The following is a 21,215-nucleotide window of genomic DNA, read 5'->3' on the forward strand; positions in this document are numbered from 1 at the left end:
CAAAAAATTAAATATAGAACAATTAGGTCTTTTACAGAAAAGAACAACTGATCCCAGATCATCAGTCAAAATACAGTATGATGTGAAGGAGGCCTATTAGGTATAAAGCACACAGCTCCATGATGATGATAATCAGAACATGGATGACCTTGAGGAGTGAGTGAAGGCCGAAATGTCCATCGACAAATAGAAATGTATATGGTGCTGCTGTGTGCAGCACTTTTATTTAAATATTTCTTGTCTCCTTCTTTTACCTACTGCAGTGGGCATAATCTCACTAACATCCTCAGTGTGCAGTACTCTTCTACAAGATACCGAACAATGGGGTCATCAAGTGTAATCACTCTGAGTCACTGAAAGTACATTTTATGGGTCTTTTAATCGTATACATTTATTTTATTTCAAGGGTCAAGATGTATATGTCTGGATATGTGTGGAAAACAGACAATGGGCCTCATGCAAGAACATTTTCGTATTTTTATTCTAAATTTCTTTTTTTCTCTTGGTTACCTTGTTAGGCTTCTTTATCCATAAAAATATTGGTTTTAATATTTTTTGTGTGGGCCCCTGGGCCTTGTTTTTGTCAGTATACCCCTAGATTTCAATAAAATAAAAAAAAGTCAAATGAACCTCAAGAGAATCAATAAATAAAAGGTTGTCATGTCACCTGACTATTACTGAGGGGATTTAGAACACATCTCTTAAATAAATTAGTTTTATTTATTTTTTCATTTTAATACTATAGTAACATATAGTAACTATAGTAACATCTATGGTGTTACAGGTCAGTTTCGACCCATACATTTACTTCAAGAAAAAGGCAAAAAAGTCTCTTTTTTTTCAGCAATAGAACTTTAGTACAAACACAAAATGAAAAGCAGTGTGTTGGCTGACAGTGAACTTGTGATTTCAGTTTTGGCTCTAATTATTGCTTTATAATCTTATTTTTATAACTGGGTTGAATCTGACCCTAACAACACAAAGGTCTTAATTTCAACTAGAGCATTTTATAATTTAGTGAAAACAATTTTTTTTGTTTTATTTTGTTGAAATAGAGGTTCTTGACAAAGTCATAAAGCCTTGATGCAACAAACAAATTTATATGGTTATTTTATGCATTTAAAACCTAAAAACGGGTCGGCGCCGACCCGAACACAAGACGAAGGTTAAATCACTCTTACGCACGATTTAAGAACAAATCTGTGCGTACGAACGGTTCTTGCATGAGGCCCAATGTTCTGTTCTTGGTAATGAACATGAAGTTACACAGACATTGTTAGATTAGGGACCTTGAAGTGTACATCTATCTCACTGTTAGTCACATTATCATGGCTCAGTGAGAGCAAGAATGAGGCTATTCTTAATGTTATTTGTAATGCCTGTGCTTTTCCTGTTCTGACTAATCAAATTATCCACAATATGGGGTTGTGTCGATGTTTGAATTTGTTCTATATTTGAATATTTATTTTGCTGCTGTGTGTGATTTATTTTTTTTGAATGGTTCCTTGCTCAGTTGATATTTGTGCAGTTTCCTTCATAGAGCATCAGATAAATCTCCGACAAAGGCAACAATTATACCGTATTATATCAGAAATGGAAAGGCATACATCTAAAGAGATGCTAATGGTAACACTTAATCACTCGTATGAAATCTGAAGGTCAGGTGTGTGCGCATGTTAGGAGAGCCGAAAAACAGACAGTATGTTAAACAGATTTACTGGCAAGTTTCTGTTGCCAGCAACAGCTGGATTCTATGCATTCCAGGGGGAGGTAGTATAAACAGTGTGTGTGTGTGCTTTAGCACAGAGCGTGTCTGTCTGTGAAAGGCCAGGCTGGAGTAAACACACACACTCATCACACACTTTAAATTGCCTTTTTTATTTGCGGATTTATTCTCACACATTAGAAGTTTATTACCCATAACAAATGGAAAAGTATATGCGCGACGAGCAATAGTAAGAAAACAAACTTGAATCACTCACTTTAAGTGCAAAACAAGTCTCTAGAGCATTTGTTTGCAATAGCCAATCACATCCAGAGTACCTCTGACCACTCTTAAAGGATAAGACCGGTTTTTTGACATTGGGCCCTTGATTTCACATTATAACATGATGTTCTACTCACCCCTGCTTGTTGTTGGTCATTTGGAGCTGTTCCGAAGATATTCGCGAGGCGTCTGGCTGCTCTCTTGAGATATTCGGCCATGAAACGGTTTCCTATGGGCAAGCTTATACAGGCACAAACTATGCTGTTTATAATTTATTAATTACTGTACATTAGCACTGATAACGTGGAGGTGCGTCGCTTACTTAAAAAAATCCGGGTTACTGTAATTTTGATTTTTTGTCGTAAAGTGGGTGTTACTGACGTCCTCGTCGTGCTACTGCCACAGACAGCCCACAGACCTGCTGCCTATTTATTCATTCGGCTAAAATTCAAAATTAGTAACCCGGATTTTTTTAAGTAAGCGACGCACCTCCACGTTATCAGTGCTAGTGTACAGTAATTAATAAATTATAAACAGCATAGTTTGTGCCTGTATAAGCTTGCCCATAGGAAACCGTTTCATGGCCGAATATCTCAAGAGAGCAGCCAAACGCCTCGCGAATATCTTCGGAACAGCTCCAAATGACCAACAACAAGCAGGGGTGAGTAGAACATCATGTTATAATGTGAAATCAAGGGCCCAATGTCAAAAAACCGGTCTTATCCTTTAACACCTGTCCAGAGGAAGTAGATCCATCACGGTCTGGGCCCGCCCCTCTCGGAACTTACGGTAGGCGTCCATTGTTCCGTCACGTCAACTTGACTCGCCGGATTGGATGCCTAGTCTCGCTGTGTTGCTACTACAGTGGGTGTGTACAGAGGGGCGTGTAGAATTGCTCCGGGGGAAAGTAAATAACTTGTGATTTTAACCAACCGAAGTTTCTCCCTCTAAAAATTTGAGTTTTGGAGGGAAATTAATGTGTATAAATCGTCAGCAATGGAACATTATTTCATATTGCACCATGGCTGTGGATCTGCGAGTGAGGAGAGCTGCTGTGCTGCTGCTGCTGCTGCGACACAGGAGATCACATGATCTACTGTCATTGGATAACACACTCCGTCTGCCGTGGCAAATTTGCATAAACTTCGAGCGAGCCCAACTTTTTGTCCCCCGCTCGCCGTGCCGGAATCCCAGCATGCTTTGCGAGCACGGCGACAACGATCGGCCGATTTCATTGAAAATGAATTGAATACGTTGGACACGGCTTGCGTTGACGGAACAATGAACGCCTACCCTTCCACCTAAGCGCGGTGCGGCGGTCTCGCCCTGGCCATCCGCCGTACCCAACTCTCCTCGCCCGCGTCTGGGGCAGTCGCAGGCAGCTTCGGCTCGCCTTCGTCCCCCACTAAGTGCAGACTTTTGGCAAAGCCCGGTGTGACATGTGGACCTGCTCGGCACAGCTCCTCCAACTGCCCTGTCGGCCCCCTTCCTTTCTGCTTCTTCCACCATTCCCGTCTGGCGCGGCTGCCGGTGGACGTCATAGTCTCCGCGCTGCCCACGTTACGTGTCAAACCTCCCCTCTACCTCTCCGGAGGCGGGGAGGCCCCATTTGATAGATGAGAGAACAGGTATACATTGAGCTCAGTGAATTTGGACGTTTGTGTGACAGTGATTACGTGGTTTTCACTTAGTGTGCCCTCAGTAGCGGAGGAGGAGGAGTCCGCAGCCGGGGTGGAGGCCTCCTCGGAGCTGTCAGTGGAGGAGACGTGGCGCCGCTCATCCGCTAATTTGTCATCCTGCTGCTGGCGTTGGCGCTGCCGCCCCTCCCCTCGTTGTCCCTCCTCCTCCTCGGAGCTGTCCGTGGAGGAGGCGTGGTGCCGCTGCCCCTCCCCTCGTTTTCCCTCCTCCTCCCGGGACAGCTCCAAGGAGGAGGAGGTGCAGGAGGAAAGGGGAGCAAAGGGGGAAAGGGCAATCCGGCCTGTGGCCAGATTGTTGAAGATTTGACGCTCTTTCTTGTTGAGGAGGCCATGGAACTGGCGAAGGTGTTTGACAATACTTTCAATGCCACAGATAGGGCACTCGCCTAAACATCGCTGAAACATCCCTCAGAAAGTAGGGTTGTCCATCGTGATGGTTGACTGACATCACAATGATTTTGAGCCGCCATCGTGATGCCACGCTCCCCTCGTCCGACACACACAAATCCTGGCTTTGGTCATCTGTAAAACTAAGGAAAGGAAAAAATAATTCTAGGATGAGAGAATTGTCTCTGAAAACATCGCTGAAACATCCCTCAGCAAGTAGGGTTGTCCATCATGATGGTTGACTGGCATCACAATGATTTTGAGCCGCCATCGTGATGCCACGCTCCCCTTGTCCGACACACACTAATCCTATAGTCTCTTCTATAGTTATTACCTAAAAAACTTTTTAAAAACTGTCCATCATATAATATTTATAGGGTGTGTATCTTGTATAGTCATGTACTCTTTGTTATTACATGCTGCTGGTGTTAAATTGTTATTATTACTATTGTCATTGTTATTATATACTGTATTGTTACTATATACTGCTACTTCTATCATATATGCTGTTCATAGCGATAACACTACCATCATCTCATCAGTGTCCTTATTATTATTACCATCATCTTGCCACTGCACTTTATCTACCTATTTATGTTGTGTCCTTGTACCATTCTGTGTTGTTTCTTTTGTACTATTATTAATATTTCTAGCTCAATAAATATTGAAATATACCGGACTGCTATGACAAGCTGATACAACTAATTATATACACTGTAAACCCGAATGCTCAAAATAATTAATTGGAATGAGTAGTGTAAACTCAAAATCTTCTTAAAAGTTGAACTTTAAATATGAACTTTTTTGCATATTAATGTAACTGCTACTTGAAATTATTAACTCAGAGTTACTTAAAACTATATGAATTAAACATGAATTTATGTCTTATTTTGAAAGAACAAATAAATAAAATCGAGAACGAATTAAGAATGAATTAAGAATAAATCAATTACATCGGATAATCGATTTGTATAAATTATCACACACACACATATACGTTTATAAAGAATTCATTGTTAATAGTTTGCATTTTACAAGGTTGGCTAGTTAATGAATTAAAAAAAAAACGCTTGCACCGGAAGCACTCCCATATTTTATTTCGTAGGATTTGCGTGCACTTCCTCTTCAGGCAGCAGCAGACCAGAGCCGAGGAGAAGAGTGGGAGACTACTGGAGTATGATAACACTCAGCTATGCATAATTGAGTTGTGAATGTAAGTAGTCAACATAAAACTTTCTTGTTTTTGGAGGTTCAACGTGTTTTTAAAACGGACCAAGTGAGTCACGTTATCAGTGTAAAATGGTTAACCGTTTGGTTAGCAAGGTAGCATGCAAAGTCAACCCGCCAGTTAGCTATAGGCTACATGGCTAGGCTAATTAGTGTGGATGCCCGGAGGGCAAATACAAAATTATCTGAAAGTTATTCTAGCAAGTTGAATTAGCTAGTTAAATTAGCTGGTTGAATAATTTTCTTTTTTGATTTTTTTTTTGTTGTTGTTGTTGTTGCTATAGGATAAGATTTTATGAATGCTACCAGCCTAACTTTTGTGTAATAAAATGTTTTGAGTAATCTAACAGGCATCTTACACATCTACTTTGTTTTAGTCAGTGTTGGTGTATATCAGCCATACTCAAATGGCAGCCCAAGGGCCTTTTTAGGCCCATTGGGCATCTATTTCTGGCCCACGAGCTGTTTTGAAAAGTTTTTTTTTTTCTTTCAATCGCGCTGTCCGCTCTTATTTTGAAATTGCGCACCGCGATTCGTTCTAACATACACTTTTGTGCAACTTAAGACACATCATCAGTGTTGACACCTGGGTTCACTGGGTGTTTCGGGTCTCACAACAGACACCCTCGCCCAGGGGACCCAGCCGGGGGTGATCAAGTCCCGGCTTGTGTCTTAAGAGCATTTGCCCACGGGTCGCCACGCTTGATCCACAGCCATCTGGACGCCTTTTCTGTTGCGTCACTGATGTTCTTGATGGCTCTCCTGTTTTGCAGTCCTTTCAGTCCCAGCATCTTGAGTGCCCTGATAAGAGACTGGCCAGCGAATCCTCTGCATCCGACCTCGATGGGGTTGCATCGGGTCCTCCATCCCCTGCTTCGGCATTCATTGGTCAGCTCCTCATACTTGGCCCTCTTCTTCTCAAAGGCCTCCTCTATCCTGTCTTCCCAGAGGACAGTCAACTCCAGCAGGACCACTTGCCTTGTTGTTTCCGACACCAGGACCATGTCTGGCCTGAGTGTGGTCACTGCAATGTTCTCCGGAAACTTGAGCTGTCTCCCTAGGTCAACTTTCAACTGCCAGTCCCTGGCTGTTGCCAGCAGTCCCCCTGGTTCGCTCCTGAGCTGCTGTGGCTTCTCCCCAGCCCTAACAAAGGCGATGGCCTGCGTTGTTGGTTGTAGGTGTTTGCTGGTGGAAATTCCTGTGCTGATGGCCTCAGCAATGACCCGTAGCACTTGGTCATGGCGCCACCGGTAACACCCCTAGTGCTCTTGGGCAGCAGCTCAGGATGTGCTCCAGCGTTCCAGCTCTTTGGCAGAGAGGGCACAGTGGGTTCTCAACCAAGCCCCAGTGGTGGAGGTTGGATGGACTTGGGAGGACATCGTAGACCGTCTGGATGAGGAATTTGATCCGGTGTGGCTCAGATCGCCATAAGTCTGTCCACGAAACCTTCTGGGCTGCTGCCTCCTCCCAACGGGTCCATGCCCCCTGCTGACGCATCCCTACAGCCCTACTGCAACGGACTTCCTCCACCCCTGCCCGGACCTCCTCCTGGATTAGCTGACGCCTTTCCTTCGCCTTGGCCTTGTTGTAGGAAGGCCTAGGGTTGCTCCCCAGTCCTGCCCGCCCGGTTGCCACTGTTCCCACCAGCTCGCTGTGCCGCAAGCGGGACTCGGCCTGGTTTACTGCCTCTTGAGCACACCACTTCCTGCTGGTCCTCACCTCTATGCCAGCCGAGGAGACTTTGATGTCACTGGAGTCCCCATACAGCAGCACCTCTCTTGCTCAGGTAACCATGAACTCCTCTGTCAGACTGCTGAAGGGTAGTTTAAGTTTGTTGTTCCTCCCGTACAAGGCGATGCTGCTAAGGCTTCGTGGTAGGCCCAACCACTTCCGCAGGAAAGAGCTGACCTTCCTCTCGAAGCACTCGACGGTGGTAATTGGCACATTGTAGACCAGCAGTGGCCAGAGGAGTCGAGGCAGGATACCATGCTGGTAAAGCCAGGCTTTAAACTTGCCTGGTAGCCCTGACTTGTCCACTGCCCTCAGCCAGGTTCCCAACTCCTCTGATGTTTCTTGGAGTGCTGCAGTGTCCCTCAAGGTGCAGTCATAGATCTTGCCCAGGCTCTTGACTGGCTTCTCTCCCACAGATGGAATCTGGGTGTCTCCTATTGAGAAGCGGTACTTCTCTGACACCTTCCCCTTTTTCACCACCAGGGACCTGGACTTGGCTGGCTTGAAGTTCATCCGGGCCCAGCGGATGAGATGCTCCAGGCCTTGGAGGATCCATCTACAGCCCGGGACAGATGTTGTCGTCACCGTCAGATCATCCATAAATGCTCTGATGAGGGGCTGTCGCATACCGGAGTTGGTGAGTGGTCCTCTACACTCCACCTCTGCTGACTTCACCAGCATGTTCATGGCCAAGGAAAACAATACCACAGACATGGTACATCCTGTGATAATGCCTTTCTCAAGCCGATGAAATGCAGATGTTACTGTTCCGGAAGTGACTCTCAAACTGAAGCAGCTGTAATAGTCCAGTATGAGGTCCTTGATCTTGCCTGGATCGTGGTGTCGGTCAAGCGAGGTTTCCACCAGCTTGTGTGGCATGGACCCATAGGCGTTGGCAAGGTCGAGCCAAAGGACTGCCAGGTCTCCTTTGCCGTCCCGTGCCTCCCGGATCAGCTGGGTGACAACTCCTGTATGTTCGATGCATCCTGGGACCTTTGGGTCTGCACAGAGGTGTCTATATACGTGTTCCTCAGGAGGAACTCCATCAAGCGCCGGGCAACAATACTGAAGAATATCTTGCCCTCGACGCTGAGGAGTGAGATGATCTTGAATTGCTCGATGGTGATTGAGCTCTCCTCCTTTGGAATCCAGACCCCCTCTGCGTGTCTCCACTGCTGTGCCACCTTTCCCCTTCTCCAGATGACCCTGAGGATTGTCCATAGTCGCTTCAAGAGTCTGGGGCATCTCTTGTAAACCACATATGGCACTCCGCTGGGGCCTGGTGTTGAATTTGATTTCGCTGCCTTGACAACCTCCTCAACTTCTTTCAAAGTTGGCTCCTTGATGTTAAATGTCGAGGTGGGTGCTGGCGTGGTTATCAAGGTTCTGCATGGCCCAAGATCTTCCTCTCTTGCGTTGTCACTGTAGGTGGTATTGAGGTAGTTGTTGACCTCATCTTCAGTGCAGGCAAGGTGGCCACTTCTTTTCTGACCAAGAATCTTCTTGGTGAACCCAAAGGGATTTGCAATGAAGGCTGCACGTCTCCTGGCTCTCTCTCTACCCCTCCTCCTATGCCACTCTGCTCGACAGAGGGTGATGAGCCTTTTCCTCAGTATGCTCCGGAGCTCTGCCAGCCCGGCTTTCTCCTCCTCCCTTGCCACCTTAAACTGACGTCCAAGCAGTCTAAGCTCCTGCCGCAGCTGGCTGATGTTTAACTCCCGCCTGTTTGGCTCCCCCGAGCATCTGGCTGGCTGTTGCTCCTTTATGCCAAACCTTTCAGCCCCGATGTTGATGATCATCGTAGACATTGACAGGAGTTTCTGGTCTGCATCTCCCCTTGCAGTAGCATCAAGGACTTGGTCCAGATCTTCATCAAACTGGAGCCATTCTCTTTCTTTGCTGGCAGCAGGCCACATAACCCGACGGTGTTCGGAATGCTTGAAACGAGGGAGGACTTGTGGGGCGTGGAGGGTCTGGGCGCTGTGGGTTGACTCCTGGCCGGGCTCCTCCTGCGTCTCACCAGGCACTGGACCTGTGCGTTGCGATTCAAGGTTGGTATCACATGCACCTTTATAAAATCACACATTAAAAAGTCCTATAAAAATATTTTATATTTTGAATACGTTGTCCCGTCCCGACCCATAGCAAACAAGCGATTACTCCTTCTTTATAAAGTTAACTAGTCGCAAGTTTGCAGTAAAAAAAAAATGTAGTTGGGTTGTCGAGGTCAAAACACTAGCAGCTGTGAATCAAATAAAGTAGTTTTTTTAAAGTCTTACACTGAATGTTTGCTGCTTCAATCCAGATGAGTATTTAAAAATATTTTCCACGATTGAAAAAGAGACAAATCTTTTTTTAGCAAGCCCCGCAAAATCAGGTGCTCTGACAAAACATGCAGACTTTGCAGCAAGCAGTCTGTTTATACAAAATGTAGTATAGTATAGTATTTTGTAGAGGTAAAGACATTTGAATGGCTTGTGAATAATGTTTGATTAATATGATAAAGTTGTGTATGACCAATGAAGGAATAGGCTGTTGATACAAAATGTAGTATGGCATAGTATTTTGTAGAAGTAAAGACATTTGAAGATGTGAATATTAATACAATAAAGTTCTGTGTGACCAATTATTAACGAAGGAATTTTTTTGAAGAATTTTTATTTTTTAAAATTACGTTTAACATAAACTCCAAATATTTAAGCTATGACATACTCAAATGTTTAAGTTTATGAACTCAAAAAAATGTTGGTAACTTATTGCCTCACTTTTTTTAAGTTCTGCTTACTTATTCGGGTTTACAGTGTATGCATAAGAATCCGGATCGGGCCGCCTTTTTGTTAACAAGCTAATGATTAAATTCAAAACGCGACCGTTAAAAGTCGACCGACAAAACGCGACCAAAATAATATTAAAGACACTTAAAACATCAACTTATCACTAAATACGGACACAAGAATCCGGATCGGGCTGCATTTTTCTTAACAAACAGTCGCGTTTTGAATTTAATTAGCCTATTAGCTTGTTACAAGCTAATAAAGGCGCCCGACAAAACGCGACCAAAATAACATTAAAGACACTTAAAACATCAACTTATCACTAAATACGGACACAAATTAACACATTTCAAGTGATTTGCTGTCCTAAACCATCGAAAAGCAGAAGAAAAACTAAAGTTGAGAAATTACTCACATTTCCTCACGCTCTGTCTGCAAATGGCCGTCTGTCTCTCGCACCAGCCCTTCACCTCTCCAGCGTGACGCTGTGAAAATCACACGAGGGAGAGGAGTGGCTCACATTTGACAGACAGGTCACTCTTTGCTGCCTCTGAATTAAATACATAAATAAAAATAAAACAATAACTGTGCTGAGCAGAGGGGTATTCCACGAACGTAGCCAAAGAAAGCCAGGCTGTATCAGGAAAGCCTCGCTTAAACTAACACCATCTACCAATTAAGCCTCAAGTTGACCCACGAGACATTTTAGCTGCATGTGCGAGTGCACGAGGAACGTAAGAAGCCCTGACGAGTGGATGGTGGAAAAACGGAGATGGCAGAAAAGTAGAGCAAGACAAGAGCTGTTATTTTTTCGCCAGCTGAACAAAGAATGCTTATGGAGCTGTATGAGGATTTTAAAAGTGTCATCACCAGAAATGGTAATTAGCTGTGATCAATAAAGCGAGGAAACGGCATGGCAAACAACTGCCGACAGACTAAATGCGTAAGTTATGAAAGTTTCATACCATTGTCAATTGTTACACATTTATTTTACTGTCCTCATGTATTTATGCTCTCCCCTTTGTGTTATAATTTGTTTACATAAAGCATGCTGAATTGTCTCTGTATGAGATGTGCAGCACAAATATACTGTCCCTGCTCACTTTATTAATAACCTAATAATCAACACGCATCATCATACTTTAGACTATATTATCCTGTGTATGTGACCCACATATTAATTCTTCACATCCCAACAGGCGCAATCTTAAAGGGGAACTCCGGGGCATTTGAAGCGCGTGTCCATTGCTAGAGGTTGTCAAATACTGATAGTAGGACACAGAGAGGTGCAAATCTGCGCTCCCTGTGTGGAGATCGCGCTGTTCGCACAACATGTCATGCGAGGCTAATACGTGGTGGCTAAGGGGCAACTGCTAACCCTTCCACGTAAAACAACAACTTGCACACTGCAGAAACGTCACACCACTTTATAAACCATCCGACAATAAAGTCACAAGCCTTACCATCAAAACCATATGCATGGTTCTCACATTACTGGCATGGGGACGTTACAAAACAACTTTATAAACAGCATGTAACTCACCGGATAGTTGTACACTCGCGCATGTGAAAGCCCAAAAGAGTCGATGGAGGATAATCCCATATACAAAACAATTATATTCTCTAGAAAAACTGCGTTCAAGTATTTAAAACATTACAACAATACATGCCCAGTAATATTCTTGTAATGTTTTAAATACTTGAACGCAGTTTTTCTAGAAAAGATGATTGTTTTGTATATGGGATTATCCTCCATCGACTCTTTTGGGCTTTCACATGCGCGAGCCTACAACTATCCGGTGAGTTACATGCTGTTTATAAAGTTGTTTTGTAACGTCCCCATGCCAGTAATGTGAGAACCATGCATATGGTTTTGATGGTAAGGCTTGTGACTTTATTGTCGGATGGTTTATAAAGTGGTGTGACGTTTCTGCAGTGTGCAAGTTGTTGTTTTACGTGGAAGGGTTAGCAGTTGCCCCTTAGCCACCACGTATTAGCCTCGCATGACATGCTGTGCGAACAGCGCAATCTCCACACAGGGAGCGCAGATTTGCACCTCTCTGTGTCCTACTATCAGTATTTGACAACCTCTAGCAATGGAAACGCGCTTCAAATGCCCCGGAGTTCCCCTTTAACAGCCAAAAGCGTACCTGGCAGCAGGTGAAAGTAAAGTACAGGAAAATATTTTCAGTGGTAAGTAGCCTTTGAAGGAATGTGTTTGTCCAATAAAGAGATATGGAATACAAGAAACTGAAAATATAAAAGATTACGCTAGAGATTAGGACACTAGAGAGGGATGTAAGTATGAATTCCGATAAAGGAGAAGCTTGTGGTGTGAACTGTACTTAATTCTGTTTTCTTTCCACAGCTTGAGAAAATGTAATGATAATTAAACAATTCAACACAACTTGAACTCAAACTTGTCATTATTGCACAGTTCATGCAAAGTGTTAGAAATTTGTTTATGCATTTATATTCACAGTGGGGTGCCTAACGTTTGGAAAATTATAATCATCTCTGTCCATTTAGCCTTCTTACACTTGCTCCAACTTAAACGGCTACTGTGTCAATGCTAGATGAAAAGAAGTTCTAACTCAAAGGTCACAACAATAAGGATCAAGGGAAATACAGGTCCTTCTCAAAAAATTAGCATATTGTGATAAAGTTCATCATTTTCCACAATGTAATGATAAAAATTTAACTTTCATATATTTTAGATTCATTGCACACCAACTGAAATATTTCAGGTCTTTTATTGGTTTAATACTGATGATTCTGGCATACAGCTCATGAAAACTCAAAATTCCTATCTCAAAAAATTAGCACATTTCATCCGACCAATAAAAGAAAAGTGTTTTTAATACAAAAAAAGTCAACCTTCAAATAATTGTGTTCAGGTATGCACTCAATACTTGGTCGGGAATCCTTTTGCAGAAATGACTGCTTCAATGCGGCGTGGCATGGAGGCAGTCAGCCTGTGGCACTGCTGAGGTGTTATGAGGCCCAGGATCCTTCGATAGCGGCCTTAAGCTCATCCACAGTGTTGGGTCTGGTGTCTCTCAACTTCCTCTTCACAATATCCCACAGATTCTCTATAGGGTTCAGGTGAGGAGAGTTGGCAGGCCAATTGAGCACAGTAATACCATTGGTCAGTAAACCATTTACCAGTGGTTTTGGCACTGAGCAGGTCGTGCTGAAAAAGCTGCTTTTCAGCAGATGGAAGCATGAAATGCTCCAAAATGTCCTGATAGCTAGCTGCATTGACCCTGCCCTTGATAAAACACAGTTGACCAACACCAGCAGCTGACATGGCACCCCAGACCATCACTGACTGTGGGTACTTGACACTGGACTTCAGGCATTTTGGCATTTCCTTCTCCCCAGTCTTCCTCTAGACTCTGACACCTTGATTTCCGAATGACGTGCAAAATTTGCTTTCATCCAGAAAAAGTACTTTGGACCACTGAGCAACAGTCCAGTGCTGCTTCTCTATAGCCAATGTCAGGCGCTTCTGCAGCCGTTTCTGGTTCAAAAGTGGCTTGACCTGGGGAATGCGGCACCTGTAGCCCATTTCCTGCACACGCCTGTGCACGGTGGCTCTGGATGTTTCTACTCCAGACTCAGTCCACTGCTTCCGCAGGTCCCCCAAGGTCTGGAATCGGCCCTTCTCCACAATCCTCCTCATGGTCCGGTCCCCTCTTCGGGTTGTGCAGCGTTTTCTGCCACACTTTTTCCTTCCCACAGACTTCCCACTGAGGTGCCTTGATACAGCACTCTGGGAACAGCCTATTCGCTCAGAAATTTCTTTCTGTGTCTTACCCTCTTGCTTGAGGGTGTCAATGATGGCCTTCTGGACAGCAGTCAGGTCGGCAGTCTTACCCATGATTGCGGTTTTGAGTAATGAACCAGGCTGAGAGTTTTTAAAAGCCTCAGGAATCTTTTGCAGGTGTTTAGCGTTAATTCGTTGATTCAGATGATTAGGTTAATAGCTCGTTTAGAGTACCTTTTCATGATATGCTAATTTTTTGAGATAGGAATTTTGAGTTTTCATGAGCTGTATGCCAAAATCATCAGAATTAAAACAATAAAAGACCTGAAATATTTCAGTTGGTGTGCAATGAATCTAAAATATATGAAAGTTAAATTTTTATCATTACATTATGGAAAATAATGAACTTTATCACAATATGCTATTTTTTTGAGAAGGACCTGTATGTGTCCCTGTATACAGGTAGGTCACTCACTGTGTCAGGAGAAACTGAGTCCTTTCAGGCACTGGAACCTGCAGGAACTCAAGCAAGAAAAGACTTGAGCCTGAAAAGTTGTTCACAAGACAAAATGTATAAAATATGAAGTATACTATTAATTTAAGGGAGTGATTGGAGACAGGGTGCAGCTGGTGACAATGACTAACAGGTGACGGGAATGAACTAATGAACTGAGTGAAGGGAAACTAAAACATGGCAAAACTAAAAACTAAACATGGACTAAAAAACTAAGACATGATTAACACATAAAAAATTAAACTAAAAACATGGGCAGAGTCCCGTGGGCGTGACACAATGTTGGAAATCAAATGACCTCCATCACAGATCACCTGTATGCACGGAGGATAGGAGTCAATGATGAGGTATTTGGTTTCACAGAGCATAAATGTAACATTGCTCAGCATTACTCAAAGGGGCTGATGTGGTATTTTTCAAAATGAGAAATCCAGTTCAGAGTCTATGGACAATTATGCCCAAGTGTACCTGTACATTTAGGATATGGAAAAATTTTCAGTTTACGTAGTCAGCTTCCACGGGTCCAGCAGGGGCCTGGATGCGTGCATGGCTACAGTGTAGTGCACTGATAACATTAGGGAAGCCTGAGGGAGATGATAAACTTAATGCAAATACTTCAGGCAGTAGGTTGTTTTACATTATCGGCTACTGTAAATGTGGAGCAGCAGCCTGAAAAAACAGAGGTCAAAATTCTTCTGTACACATCCATCCACAATCTTGACCCCCTACCCCCCCACATTTGCAATACTGACACTCTCCCTCTGTTCAAGTCTGAACTCAAAACCCATCCGTTCAAGTGTGCTTACCTCCATTGATTGCTCCGCTCTGTGTATTTTTAATATATTATGATGTTTTAATTCCTGTGTTTTTCTCTAATATCTTGTTTGTACAGTGTCCTTGACTGTTTAGAAATGAGCTTTCACTAAAATGTATTATTAACATCATTACCTGTCCCCCATTTTTCTGGTCCTACGTGGGTGTAGATGTTTGTTAGGTATTGATTAGTTTTAATGAATACCATGTTCTCTCTCATTTAATTTCATGTTCAAAACGTGTGTATAGTTGCGTTTCTTTAGTTGCACTGGCACCGACTGATTGATTTTTCGAGACAGTGAAAGTGGTGATGTGATAACCACAGTTTTTGTTTCGTTTTTTATACAAGACATGAGTTGCTGGAGCGCAGAATTCTAGGTGGACATTTCTTTCGGGGGTCTGAAAGTAGCCTAAATGAAGCACCTGCTTGGTGTACGAGATGGGAGAGTATTCTTCAATACTGTCTACACATAGTCATACAGCTTGCATGTCAAATATGTAAAACAAAGATGGCTTCTCCAAACATACTATCACCCCATGACATGTAAAACTGAAATCCTGATAAAGAAAATGTAGGACAGAGCCATGCCCAGTGAGGGATTTAGACAAATGAGTATTTAACCTTACTGCACCATGTCATCACTGTGTTTTACACACAAAGTTACTCATATATGCTAAAGATGTTTAACTTTTACTTTTAAGAAGTAAGCAACAAACCGTGACTGTGATTCAGCAGTTGCAGATGGCATTTATTTCTTTATTTTGAAGCTAGATGGCGCTGCAGCACCAGTAAATTACAGAAGCTTCAAACCTGCTTTCTTTTGTCTCAAACACTATTGTTTTCTGATTTTTGTATGTGTGTTCGTGTGTGTGTGTGTGTTAAAGGCATCAATAGGCATAATGTTTTAAAACGTGAGAAGCTTTTCATTAAAAGACAGGTAGAATTTTTAGTCTTAATAGGCATTCTGCCATTTACCCTCATATGTTATGTAGTTATAAGCTAAGATATCAAGTCTCAGCAATGGAGCAGAATGCCCCTTGACCCCCAATTGACCAATACTGTGCACACAATTTCACATAATTTGATTTATAAAAGGCTCCATTTTATAAACTTGTTAAAAAGCTCGTCTTTGTTTTGACTTGTGTGCGTATACTCTGCATAAACTATACACATATCATCCCGTTCATCTCATCTTTACTTTTTCAACTATTTTTCTTCTCTCATTTCATGCTTGAAGCAAACTAGAGCACATGATAACTCTCTAACTTGATTGGCTACCAGTAATAAAAGACCATGTCTGATTTAGATTAAATCATCATACCATCCCATAACTCAATTTCTCATAAGCTTTCTCTTAATGTTCTGCTGCTACAATAGGTCTAGGTAGACATTTGATTGATTGATTTATCGAACAGGCTCAAGGCCATGGCTCTCAGCAGCTGCAGAGCTTAAGTCTTGACACAAATTTTCTCGTTATGCAGCCTTTGACGAACAGGCACAGTAATCAGTTTCACCGAGTCTGGATGGTTTCACACAAGAGTAGACCAAAGTGGCCAACGGTGTTAGCCGAGCTTGACTGGAAGCATAGAGCGAGAGTGTGGAACCGCCTGAGTGTGGAATTAGCTGGAACGTGGCGGAACAGCCATTCCTGCGTGTGTGTGCACACAGACCTACGTGCACTGAAACAGTCTTCTTTCCAGATGTGGTGAGGGAACTTTTTGCTTCAGCACAAAGCAGTTTTCTTTTCAGTCTTCAGTCCCATTTGTTTTTTTTTCCTTATTTCACCCCATTATCAGCTGCATAGATATTTGTACATCTCATTGAAAAGTGGGCTGGGGCAGATTCCCCACCACCTTTTGCGTTTATGGAAGCACTCACTGCTCTTCAGACATATTGTTTGAAATGCGATGATTCAATCAGTTTTCTGTGTATGGACAGTTGAATATTATCTATGGTCCTGCGGTGCATAAGACTCCTTTGATTAGAAATTAATGAGCCCCTCGTTAGTGTAAGATGAAAGTGAAAGCAGGGTAGGTCAAAGTGATGAAAGGACCTCTGCAGCACAAACTGAAGTGACCTCTACGTTTGATGAACACATAGTATATCAAAGTAATCGGCTCTTCCCCTATTATTACGTGCACATGAAAAAGGAGCACCTATGATGTTTTAATAATGTACAAGAGCTTAAAGGTTGTCATATATCTACCACTTCATCTTAGTTTGACCTCCAGAATCAACATATTTGACAGATTTTATAATAATTACTGTACATAAATACCAAGAGAGAATACCAAGAAAAATAATGTGGTCATGTTGTATATCTGCAATGTGAACATGTGATGCACCTTTGTAAAAAGATGGTGTATTTTCGGAGGGCCTGCAGGGTTGTTTGTGTTTGCACTGTCTGCAGGTGTTTGAATTTCCCTTACTGTTTTTCTACAGAGTAAACATGGGATCATGGAGGACTTGCCCCCATCAGCCCACAGAGGATGTCTGCTCCACAAACAGACATGAACCATTTTGAGGGTAAAGCACACACACACGCACATGTGTAAGCGCACACTCATACAGTGTCAGGCCGGTAAATTGCTTTCTTGTTGTGTTCCAGCTCTAAGCTTCAGGGAGGGAATGCTAAATTGAAGCAGGAATTGGAGAAGCTTAGGTAAGTTTCCAACAACAAGCGTGGGCTTTGTTCCTGGGTTATCATCACTGTGCCTTCAGCCAGCTGCTGTGTGTTTGGAAACATCAAATTTGATTAGATTAGAGGAGAGGAGAAGAGATCTACTTTCTCTGCCCATTCTGCTGCCAATCTCCTAAACAATAATCTACTCTCAGGTGCCAGTACAAGTGGCTTGTAAATGAGGGGCCTAAGGAGAAATGTGAGGAGGGGAAACATAACCTGGTCCGAGACAGAGATACACAATGGCACATGTGACAGACAGTTTATCCTTAATCATCTCTACCTCTGCCTCTATAAACATTTTACTGTTTGGATGTATAGAAATCTTTGATCGAGCAGTCAGAGAAGTGCTGTTCAATATGATCTGTTTTTAGAGAAAAAACAAACAAACTAGTAGACACAACTGTAAGTGTGCAACTTTTCCAGTTCAAAAAAGCATAAAAAACATATAAAAACAGGTTGCGTATCAGTGTGTAATATATACAGAAAGCATTAAACATGTGATATCCTATGTGTATATGTGAGTGTATTAGGAATTGATGTGATTATGTTTGTTTGTGTGTAGGTTTACAGTCAATATCATCTAAATGTCTCTCACTCTGAGCATACTTGACTTGCTTACCTGTGCTCAATTTTCAGGCAGGCAAAATGGCAGTGCCAGAAGTAGTAAAGCCTTGGGATGTCACGTTTGCATAGAGATAAAGACTGGTGTGCAGTACTTTTAGGCTCATGTTTTATTGATATTTTAAGACATTTTCAAAATGATGTGTGCTTACAAATGCATTGTTTTGCTATCTAATAACATCTACGGTGATATGTGTTTGCATTCTCTGTTAAGCTACAGTGAGAAGTGCTGAATGCATCACAGTTGTTATAATCATACCTTTTATGTGGCTGGTTTCAATGTCATAAAGTAATTGTGGGATGCTGCTTTTACAAGATTAACAACTAAACTTTAAAATGGAAAATGGCTTGACGGATAAACGGTCCAAGCCTATAAAAACAAACTAGATATGTGCTAAGAAGTGCAATTATTTGTCATCTTGAAGTTTAACTAGGTTAGCATTCACAAGCAAGTCCAGGTTTGAATCTAAGCTACCTCCTAGATCTAGCTTTATATCAAACAGGGAAATATGAAAACATCACCAATTGTCAACTCCAAACGAGAAACTGCATTGAACTGCATACGTCCAAAAATCTCAAACAGTTAAAGGTCCCATGGCATGAAAATATCACTTTCAGAGGTTTTTGAGCCTTAAAATGAGTTTCTCTAGCCTCCTTTAGTGACCCCAGTGAGTAGAAATTGCGAAATGTATTCACTGAGCAGTACAGCATTTCCTCCGTGTTTTGAACAGAGCGCCTCCAAGTGTCTCGTTGACTCAAGGCTCCTGGCATGACGTCATGCCAGGATAGAGCTCATCAAAATTTCCCACCCCCTCTCTCCGCCACGCCCTCTGTCTCCACCCACTGCTGGTAAACTACCTGTAGCTTACCCGCCCAACTCATGTGGAGTAGACCGAGACTCGCCACGACTGAAGACAGTCACAGAAGATACAGGAATGGCTTCCAAACGACTTTACCATGCGAAATGTACTGTGCCAGGATGTGAAGATGAAGAGAAGAATATGTTTCCGCTTCCATCCTCTGTCCCTTTGAAAACGGAATGGCTAATTTCATTTACACGGGACAGGTGCCCATGCATGTCCCAAAGAGCGTCAGTGTTTGCGCGACACATTTCAGAGGAATGCTTTTACAACTTGGGACAGTACAGGGCAGGTTTTGCCCTACACCTGAAGTTGAAGCCTGGATCAGTGCCAAGCCTTGCCGGTCCATCAGCTACCCACACCGATCAAGTAAGTCATAATTAGTTGCTAGCCGCTAGCTACTTTATGGGTGACAGCTAACTAGCCAACATTAGCTGTGGAGGTATTTATCCATGAAACCTACACTGCGCTACAAAACCAATACTCTGTTAAACTGGTTAGATTTGGAAAATTGGTTGTAAAACAAGACATTTGTCTTTTGACCAAGTATCTTACGTGTAGGGGACTACATAAAGCATGAATACTTAGGTAAGCAAGTCTAGTTATGTTCTGCGGCTAAATACGTCTGTTACACGGAAAATGCCGCCCGACGATAACAATTCATATTTTGTAAGCCTTTCTTTAGATTGGTGACTTTATATTTTGTAAGCCTTTGTTACGGTTTGGTGACTTTTTTTTTTTTTAACGTTGAGTCGTTTCTGCGTCTTTCGTGTGTGATCGGGTGTTGTGGCTGGGTGTTTAGCAAACGTTTGCTGACTTCCCTCGAACATACACCATTATGTATCTGTCAATTCAAACACAGTTTTGACTTCAAATCTGTCGTGACACGTCAGATTATCACGAGTGTAATGCTCGGCTTTCGAACCATGAGATGTGTGCTCTCTGTCTGCATCGGGTTCACTCTTCACTGGCCTGCACATCAAGTGCTCACGTCCAGACATCCCGGACCAGGGATGCTGCCTGCCAGACTGAGCCCATTGTCACTAGGACTGCAGCCACACCGAAGAATGTTGTCTTTCCCTATATTGGAATGCTTTGCAGGTGAGATGTTTACCTTGTAGTTGTTGAAAGTTTTTGTAGTCTGAAATGTCATTATTGAGCCGGGTTTCTCCAGCACTATAAGGCACGAAACACCTAGACCAGGTCCCCTGAAAAGATTGTCTTGTGAATGTAATTTATATTTGATTTACCAAAAAATTTATACTTTTAGGGGGTTTTCAGATCATAGTTCCTATGAAACTTCACAATATATGAAAAGCTTTTTCCAAAATGTTTTATACCTACTTTCAAAAATATTGTTTTATTTGTTACTACCATTAAAAGCAGCATTTAAATGTTTCAAATGCTATCTCAGCTGATATCACTTTCCTGATGCTTGAAATCAGATTTAAAAAAAAAAGTAATGAGAACAGCTTCTATAGCATTTTGGAAAAGAGCTTTTCAAATGCTCTCCCATGATGATGCATGTGTCTCTACCAGCTAACCCCCACCACCATGACAAATGAAAATTCTGTGAGAAACACCGTTTACACATTGTTTCTTGTACTTTCAGACTGTACTTGGCAGCGATCCACTTTAATGAAAATGCAAACCGACCACAGGCCCAGACAGCAGACGGTGTACCTCTCTTCAAAATCTCCTTTCCCAAATCCAAGAAGGGAGAGTGGACAGTCAAACGTCAAAAGACTAAGCCAACCTTTGGTAAGACCTCAAAAGTTCAAGAATTCAAGTCCAACTACTTTTGCCTTTATCAAATTTACTGAGGTTAATTCCAACAAATAGGAATACAAAAAATGTGAGAAATAGAAATCTAAACAAACATAAATATATATATAGAACAAATATAAATATATAAATAAACATTGAAATGTACAAATGACTAACTGAAATATACAAATGTTGTGCGTGTACAGTGTGGATGAATGTTCTGTGTGAAAAGGGAATGTGGATGTTCTGATGGACCTAATTTTTCACACGCGAGGCAGTCTAAACCCGGTGCAGTGTCCTTCATCATCGGAGTACTCGGCACGGATACGCAGGACCACACAGGCAGGAAAGACCACTCTGATCCGGCGACCCCAAAAAGCCCCG

At 42.5% G+C, this 21,215-nt stretch overlaps 1 pseudogene; it reads right to left on the reverse strand.

The window, feature by feature from the left end:
• Nucleotides 1–5,951: 5,951 nt before the first annotated feature.
• Nucleotides 5,952–13,686, reverse strand: LOC142382753 (uncharacterized; annotated as a pseudogene).
• Nucleotides 13,687–21,215: the final 7,529 nt, after the last annotated feature.

Source organism: Odontesthes bonariensis, chromosome 6, assembly GCF_027942865.1.
Source record: "Odontesthes bonariensis isolate fOdoBon6 chromosome 6, fOdoBon6.hap1, whole genome shotgun sequence".
In the NCBI taxonomy this organism is placed as follows: domain Eukaryota; kingdom Metazoa; phylum Chordata; class Actinopteri; order Atheriniformes; family Atherinopsidae; genus Odontesthes; species Odontesthes bonariensis.